We start from the raw sequence: 7,141 nt of genomic DNA, 5'->3' as shown, positions 1-7,141 counted from the left end.
TATTTTTCTTCATGTTTTGATTTGGAATAGAATGTGTCGTGTTCCCAATGCATTTGTGTGGATGGAAATAAAAGCTATTAGAAGGATTTTGAGCTTTATTCACTTTTTTCAACACACTGCTATTATTTTGAACACAACTGTAGGTGTGATGGTCAGGGGTCCACAGACTTTTCATCATATATATTACTTTACACTGCAAGCTTTTTTTTTTTTTTTTTTAAGAGAACATGGTGCTCCTTGAACTTTCCTTTAAGGAAGAACTCCAGGAATGAGATGAGTTTAAACACATACTTTTGGCCAGCTTGGCTCAAATGAATTATCCAGATGCCCCCTCCGTGTTGCCAATGGTGAAGCTGTAGTTCATTGTTGTGGCCTATGCTATATACAGGAAGTGGCATCCTCTTCCAGCTGGTGCTCAAGCACCTTACCCTATGTGCACCAAATACAGAGAGTAGCTTGCTGCTGCCCATCTGATAAAGTTAGAAGCAGTTTGTGTATACTGTAAATATGAATACCTGAACTGTGCACAAGGAGAAAACATACGCGTGAAGGGTGGAAGTTTTCTCAGTTTATTTTATGGTCTTCTAAAGACATTATACAGTTAAGAGATAAGAGTTAGATCAACGTGTCAGTTGTCAAAACAAGACACGTCTCTATTTTAGGTGCTCAAGGTACCTGTTAGCCATATGCCCATAAGAATAAGGAACAATCTTTGTATTCCTGTGAATGCAGCTGGAAAAAGAATACTTTAAAAGGGGATTCTGCATTTATACCTGATACAAAATGGGGTCTCCTAAGCATAACTCTGAGCGAGTCCTACTTGCTCACTCCAACACTCAGGAGAAGCCTTGTATTTGTTTCAATGCATACATGGTGTTCTCTGATTGGAGAGGGACAGCCAATTACACCACAATTTCATCTTTGAGAATGCTGAGTTCTCAAAGAGTTATAGCCTGCCTCACCATGCACAAGACTGTACCCTGCAGAACCCTCCCTTCCTGCTCCATCTTTTATCCATCCTGGTGCCTACTTTCTACATGCCTTCATCCTTCCTCCACTGATGGCATCAATAAATTCTGCGCATGCCAAACCTCACCTGAGATCTGTCAGGGTGGGCACCAATGCAAGAGTCGACACCTGACGCCACTCAGATTACGTGATCTGCAGATCCTGCCACAATGAGGATGCCGGGGACCCAGTAGCAACTGGGCATTCTCATCTCTGCATCCTCATCAGAAATAAACTTCATCATGCTTCAGAGAACCTGGAAACAACAATTTGGAAACATATAAGATGTACTTTGATGTGGGGAAAATTCTGATTGTAGAGTTTTGGTTCCACTATAAAAAAAACCCCTGTAAAGATGCAGCCACAAATCATCATGGAGCAGAATTGAATTATCCTTTATTATGTATAGTAGTGTCATATACAAGGTGACCTCTCCCTGATCACAAAGAGTTAATTCCACCATAGTGTGTCATCAATCAACTTGCAGCTTCAAGCTTCTTGTTTCCCTTCTTGCCGTGACCTCAATCTGTGGATGGAAAGACAATGAGAACATTAGTCAAACATTGTTGCTGCCATCCCACCATCAGTTCTGGGCACTGAGATCCTGGCTATGAAGAAAAGTCTTCCCCTACGCTCCTTAAAGCCCTTACCTTAACTAATGTAACCCTAAAACATTTACCCTAAATATAAAAACCTAAGCACCAACATAACCAAAACCCCAACACTAGATATCCCAGTTGGAAATCATACTTACATTGTCATTAGGGATGAGCTCTGTTCTGGGCACTGAGATCTGGCTACAAAGAAAAGTCTTCGCCTACACTCCTTAAAGCCCTCACCTTAACTCACGTAACCCTAAAACATACCCAAATATCTACCCTAAATATAAAAACCTAAGCACCAATCTAACCCAACTCCCAACACTAGATATCCCAGTTGGAAATCATGCATTGTCACTAGTTATGAGCTCTGTTCTGGGCACTGAGATTCTGGCTATGAAGAAACGTTTTCCCTTACACTCTTTAAAGACTTCAACTTAACCCAACCCTTAGACTACCACCCTTACCTTTAACCTGAAAACCTCATCGAAAATTAGACCTTCACCTAAAACATAACCAAATGTTTACCCTAAATATAAAACCCTAACCACAGCCTAACCCAAACCCCAACACTAGATATCCTGGTTGGAAATCATACATTGTTATTAGGGATGAGCTCTGTTCTAGGCACTGAGATCTGGCTACAAAGAAAAGTTTCCCCCTACACTCCTTAAAGCCCAAACCTTAACTAACATAACCCTAAAACATAACCAAATATTTACCTTAAATATAAAAACCCAATCACCAATCTAACCCAACTCCCAACACTAGATATCCCAGTTGGAAATCATGCATTGTCACTAGATATGAGCTCTGTTCTGGGCACTGAGATTCTGGCTATGAAGAAACGTTTTCCCTTACACTCTTTAAAGACTTCAACTTAACCCAACCCTTAGACTACCACCCTTACCTTTAACCTCAAGACCTCATCAAAATTTAGACCTTCACCTAAAACATAACCAAATGTTTACCCTAAATATAAAGCCCTAGCCACAGCCTAACCCAAACCCCAACACTAGATATCCCGGTTGGAAATCATACATTGTTATTAGGGATGAGCTCTGTTTTGGGCACTGAGATTCTGTCTACGAAGAAATGTTTTCCCTACACTCCTTAAAGCCCTCACCTTAACTAACGTAACCCTAAAACATAACCAAATATTTACCCTAAATATAAAAACCTAAGCACCAATCTAACAAATTTCCCAACACTACTGTAGCTATTCCTGCTGAAAATCATACTTACATTGTCGTGAGGGATGAGCTCTGTTCTGGGCACTGAGATTCTGGCTACGAAGAAAAGTCTTCCCCTACACTCCTTAAAGACTTCACCTTAACCCTACCCTTAGACTACCACCCTTACCTTTAACCTGAAAACCTCATCGAAAATTAGACCTTCACCTAAAACATAACCAAATGTTTACCCTAAATATAAAACCCTAACCACAGCCTAACCCAACCCCAAACACTAGATATCCCGGTTGAAAATCATACATTGTCATTAGGGATGAGCTCTGTTCTGTACACTCAGATTCTGGCTAAGAAGAAAAGTCTTCCCCTACACTCCTTAAAGCCCTCACCTTAACTCACATAACCCTAAAACATAACCAAATATTTACCCTAAATATAAAAACCTAAGCACCAATCTAACCCAACTCCCAACACTAGATATCCCAGTTGGAAATCATGCATTGTCATTGGGGATGAGCTCTGTTCTGGGCATTGAGATTCTGGCTACGAAGAAAAGTCTTCCCTTAAATTCCTTAAAGACTTCACCTTAACCCAACCCTTAGACTACCACCCTTGCCTTTACCTTCAAAACCTCATCGAAAAATGAAACCTTCACCTAAAACATAACCAAATATTTACCGTAAATATAAAACCCTAACCACAGCCTAACCCAACCCCAACACTAGATATCCCAGTTGGAAATCATACATTGTCATTAGGGATGAGCTCTGTTCTGGGCATTGAGATTCTGGCTACAAAGAAAAGTCTTCCCCTTTGCTCCTTAAAGCCCTCACCTTAACGCACGTAACCCTAAAACATAATAAATATTTACCTTAAATACCAAAACCTAAGCACCAATCTAACCCAACTCCCAACCGTAGATATCCCAGTTGGAAATCATACTTACATTGTCATTAAGGATGAGCTCTGTTCTGGGCACTGAGATTCTGGCTACGAAGAAAAGTCTTCCCTTACTCTCCTTAAAGCCCTCACCTTAACTAACATAACCCTAAACTATGACCAAATATTTACCTTAAATATAAAAACCCAATCACCAATCTAACCCAACTCCCAACACTAGATATCCTGGTTGGAAATCATGCATTGTCATTAGGGATGAGCTCTGTTCTGGCCACTGAGATTCTGGATATGAAGAAAAGTCTTCCCTTACACTCCTTAAAGACTTCACCTTCACCCGACCCTTAGACTACCACCCTTACCTTTAACCTCAAAACCTCATAGAAAATTAGACCTTCACTTAAAACATAACCAAATGTTTACCCTAAATATAAAACCCTAACCACAGCCTAACCTAACTCCCAACACTAGATATCCTGGTTGGAAATTATACATTGTCATTAGGGATGAGCTCTGTTCTGGGCACTGAGATTTTGGCTATGAAGAAAAGTCTTCCCCTACACTCCTTAAAGCCCTCACCTTAACGCACGTAACCCTAAAACATACCCAAATATCTACCCTAAATATAAAAACCTAAGCACCAATCTAACCCAACTCCCAACAGTAGATATCCCAGTTTGAAATCATACATTGTCATTAGAGATGAGCTCTGTTGTGGGCACTGAGATTCTGGCTACGAAGAAAAGTCTTCCCCTACGCTCCTTAAAGCCCTCACCTTAACTCACGTAACCCTAAAAAATAACCAAATATGTACCCTAAATATAAAAACCTAAGCACCAACCTAACCCATCTCCCAACACTAGATATCCTGGTTGGAAATTATACATTGTCATTAGGGATGAGCTCTGTTCTGGGCACTGAGATTCTGGCTACAAAAAAAGTCTTCCCCTACACTCCTTAAAGCCCTCACCTTAATTTACATAACCCTAAAACATACCCAAATATCTACCCTAAATATAAAAACCTAAGCACCATTCTAACCCAACTCCCAACACTAGATATCCCAGTTTGAAATCATACATTGTCATTAGAGATGAGCTCTGTTCTGGGCACTGAGATTGTGGCTATGAAGAAAAGTCTTCCCTTACACTCCCTAAAGACTTCACCTTAACCTGACCTTTAGAGTACCACTCTTACCTTTAACCTGAAAACCTCATCAAAAATTAAACCTTCACCTAAAACATAACCAAATATTTACCCTACATATAAAAACCTAACCACAGCCTAACCCAACCCCCAGAACTAGATGCAAATCATGTGTACATTGTTATTAGGAATGAGCTTCGAGTTTGGGCCGAGAGAGTGTTTGAGTGTTGAGATGTTCGAGGCTCAGTGAATGGATGAACACAATAAAAAAAATCACCAAATGTGGACATAAAGGCCCCCCTATAGGCATCCCTTTAAGGATGTCTATGTTCCAGGGGAGGAAAAAAGCAATGTTAAAAAGTTGCCTAAAGCTGGAGATGGATTAGACCCCCCCTGTCAGGTTTTTATTGCTGCCTGTGCCCCCGTTAGGGAGATTCACCCTCTCTATTTGTCCTATTTACCATTATCATCAAAAGTAAAAATTTATGGAAAATCCAAGGTTTTGGGCTGACCCCAGATAGAGGGCAAATCTTCCAATAGGGGACTAGTTCTGGTGACCTTGGGGAGAGGGGAGAGGACAATTTATTCTCTTAATCCGTAGGGAATTCCTCTCACTTCCTGTGTTTATTATTGTACAGAAAGTGAAGGTAAATTTCTGCAATGGAACACAGATGGCAAAAAAAAAAAAAAAATCTCATAGGGTTTATAAATCTTCCTTACTCCATCCAAAATTTTAAAAAAATGCCTATAGTTCTACGTTATTCCTAAAAGGAGATTTTCCTACAAATATATACTGTTCCTCTAAATTGTATCATGTCAAGGATTTATTCATTGCAACGATACTGACAGGTCCTCTTCAAACTAAGTCATACACTCACCAGCCACTTTATTAGGCCCACCTGTTCAATTGCTTGGTAACACAAATTAATCAGCCAATCCCATGGCAGCAACTCAATGCATTTAGGCATCTAGACGTGGTGAAGACGACTTGCTGAAATTCAAACCGAGCATCAGAATGGGGAAGAAAGGGGACTTAAGTGACTTTGAACGTGGCATGGTTATTGGTGCCAGACAAGCTGGTCTGAGTATTTCAAAAAATGCTGATCTACTGGGATTTTCATGCACAACCATCTCTAGGGTTTACAGAGAATGGTCCGAAAAAGAGAAAATATCTAGTGAGTGGCAGTTGTGCAGAGGAAAATGCCTTGTAGATGTCAGAGGTCAGAGGAGAATGACCAGACTGGTTGCTGCGACATTCAGATGGTAGGGTCAGAATTTGGTGTAAACAACATGAAAGCATGGATCCATCCTGCCTTGTATCAACTATTCAGGGTGGTGGTGATGGTGTCATGGTGTGGGGGAGAATTTCTTGGTACTAGTAAGTGGCCGGGGAGTGTAAATCGCTCAGAAGAATTCTGAGAAACTGCTCTCACGCCGGTACATGACCCCTATATGGGTAGTAAACTTTGTCCCCTGTGCATCTCCTGTGTTTTCGGGAAGTGGGCACCCTTCTCCTTATTTGGTGGACATGCCCCAAAACCCTGAAATTTTGGCCCTGAGTCTATACAATGATCCGCACGGTCCAGAATGTTTTTGATCCCTGGGAAGTGTTGCTGCATAAGTCGATCTTGTCTTTGGATAAAGCCAAGAGGAAACTATGAGGTTTACTTTTCTGGCAGACCTTGGCCAAAGCCTAGCACCAACCATTCCTTAAAGTCCAAAATTTAAAACCATGACACCCTTCGCCAAATTTCTTAAGATTTGGGATCCATGGATAGCCTAGAATTACCTTTTAAACTTGGAGCATTCTTTACTCTTCATATGATTGTTTGGAGGAACATTTTTTGTGCAGCCGCACAAGATTTCTCCCCCCTCACCCTCTCTTTCCCTCCAGGCAAGCCTCCCACCTCCCTCCCTTTTCTTCCTCTCTACCACCCGCCACAGATTTTGGGTGGGTATTCTGCACATTCTCCCCTTCTCTCTCACCTTTCACCCGTCTTCGGTTCTGGAATGCCCTACTTTTTCTACTGCCTTCATTGGGGCATACTCGCTCATTGTTACCGATGGAGCTTCTCCCAGCTTCTCGAATATGTTCAGTAGGGATGGGCTGCAACATAAGTTTGACTCGAACATGGGCCGTTCTTGTGTTCACTGAACACACGAACAGTAGGGGCGTTCGGTAGGCTGTTCACTCTCCGAGCCCCACAATGCACTGTGGCCTGACAGTGCATTGTGATTGGTGAAAGTAATGCACCTGACCACAGGTCAGATGCAATGCTTTGACCAAAGCACGTGATGACT

At 41.4% G+C, this 7,141-nt stretch overlaps 1 long non-coding RNA gene across 1 annotated transcript in view; it reads right to left on the bottom strand.

Moving 5' to 3' along the window:
• Window positions 1-1,382: 1,382 nt before the first annotated feature.
• The window catches only part of LOC149438510 (uncharacterized), a 28,891-nt gene continuing 23,132 nt past the window's right edge, over window positions 1,383-7,141 (bottom strand). The window contains exon 3 of the long non-coding RNA XR_016307894.1: window positions 1,383-1,534. This is a non-coding gene — a long non-coding RNA (uncharacterized LOC149438510). The remainder of the gene's footprint in view (window positions 1,535-7,141) is intronic.

Source organism: Staurois parvus, unplaced genomic scaffold (assembly GCF_062004578.1).
Source record: "Staurois parvus isolate SC_StPar_1 unplaced genomic scaffold, SC_StPar_1.0 ptg001185l, whole genome shotgun sequence".
Lineage (NCBI taxonomy): Eukaryota > Metazoa > Chordata > Amphibia > Anura > Ranidae > Staurois > Staurois parvus.
This window is presented reverse-complemented; position numbering and strand designations above follow the sequence as displayed.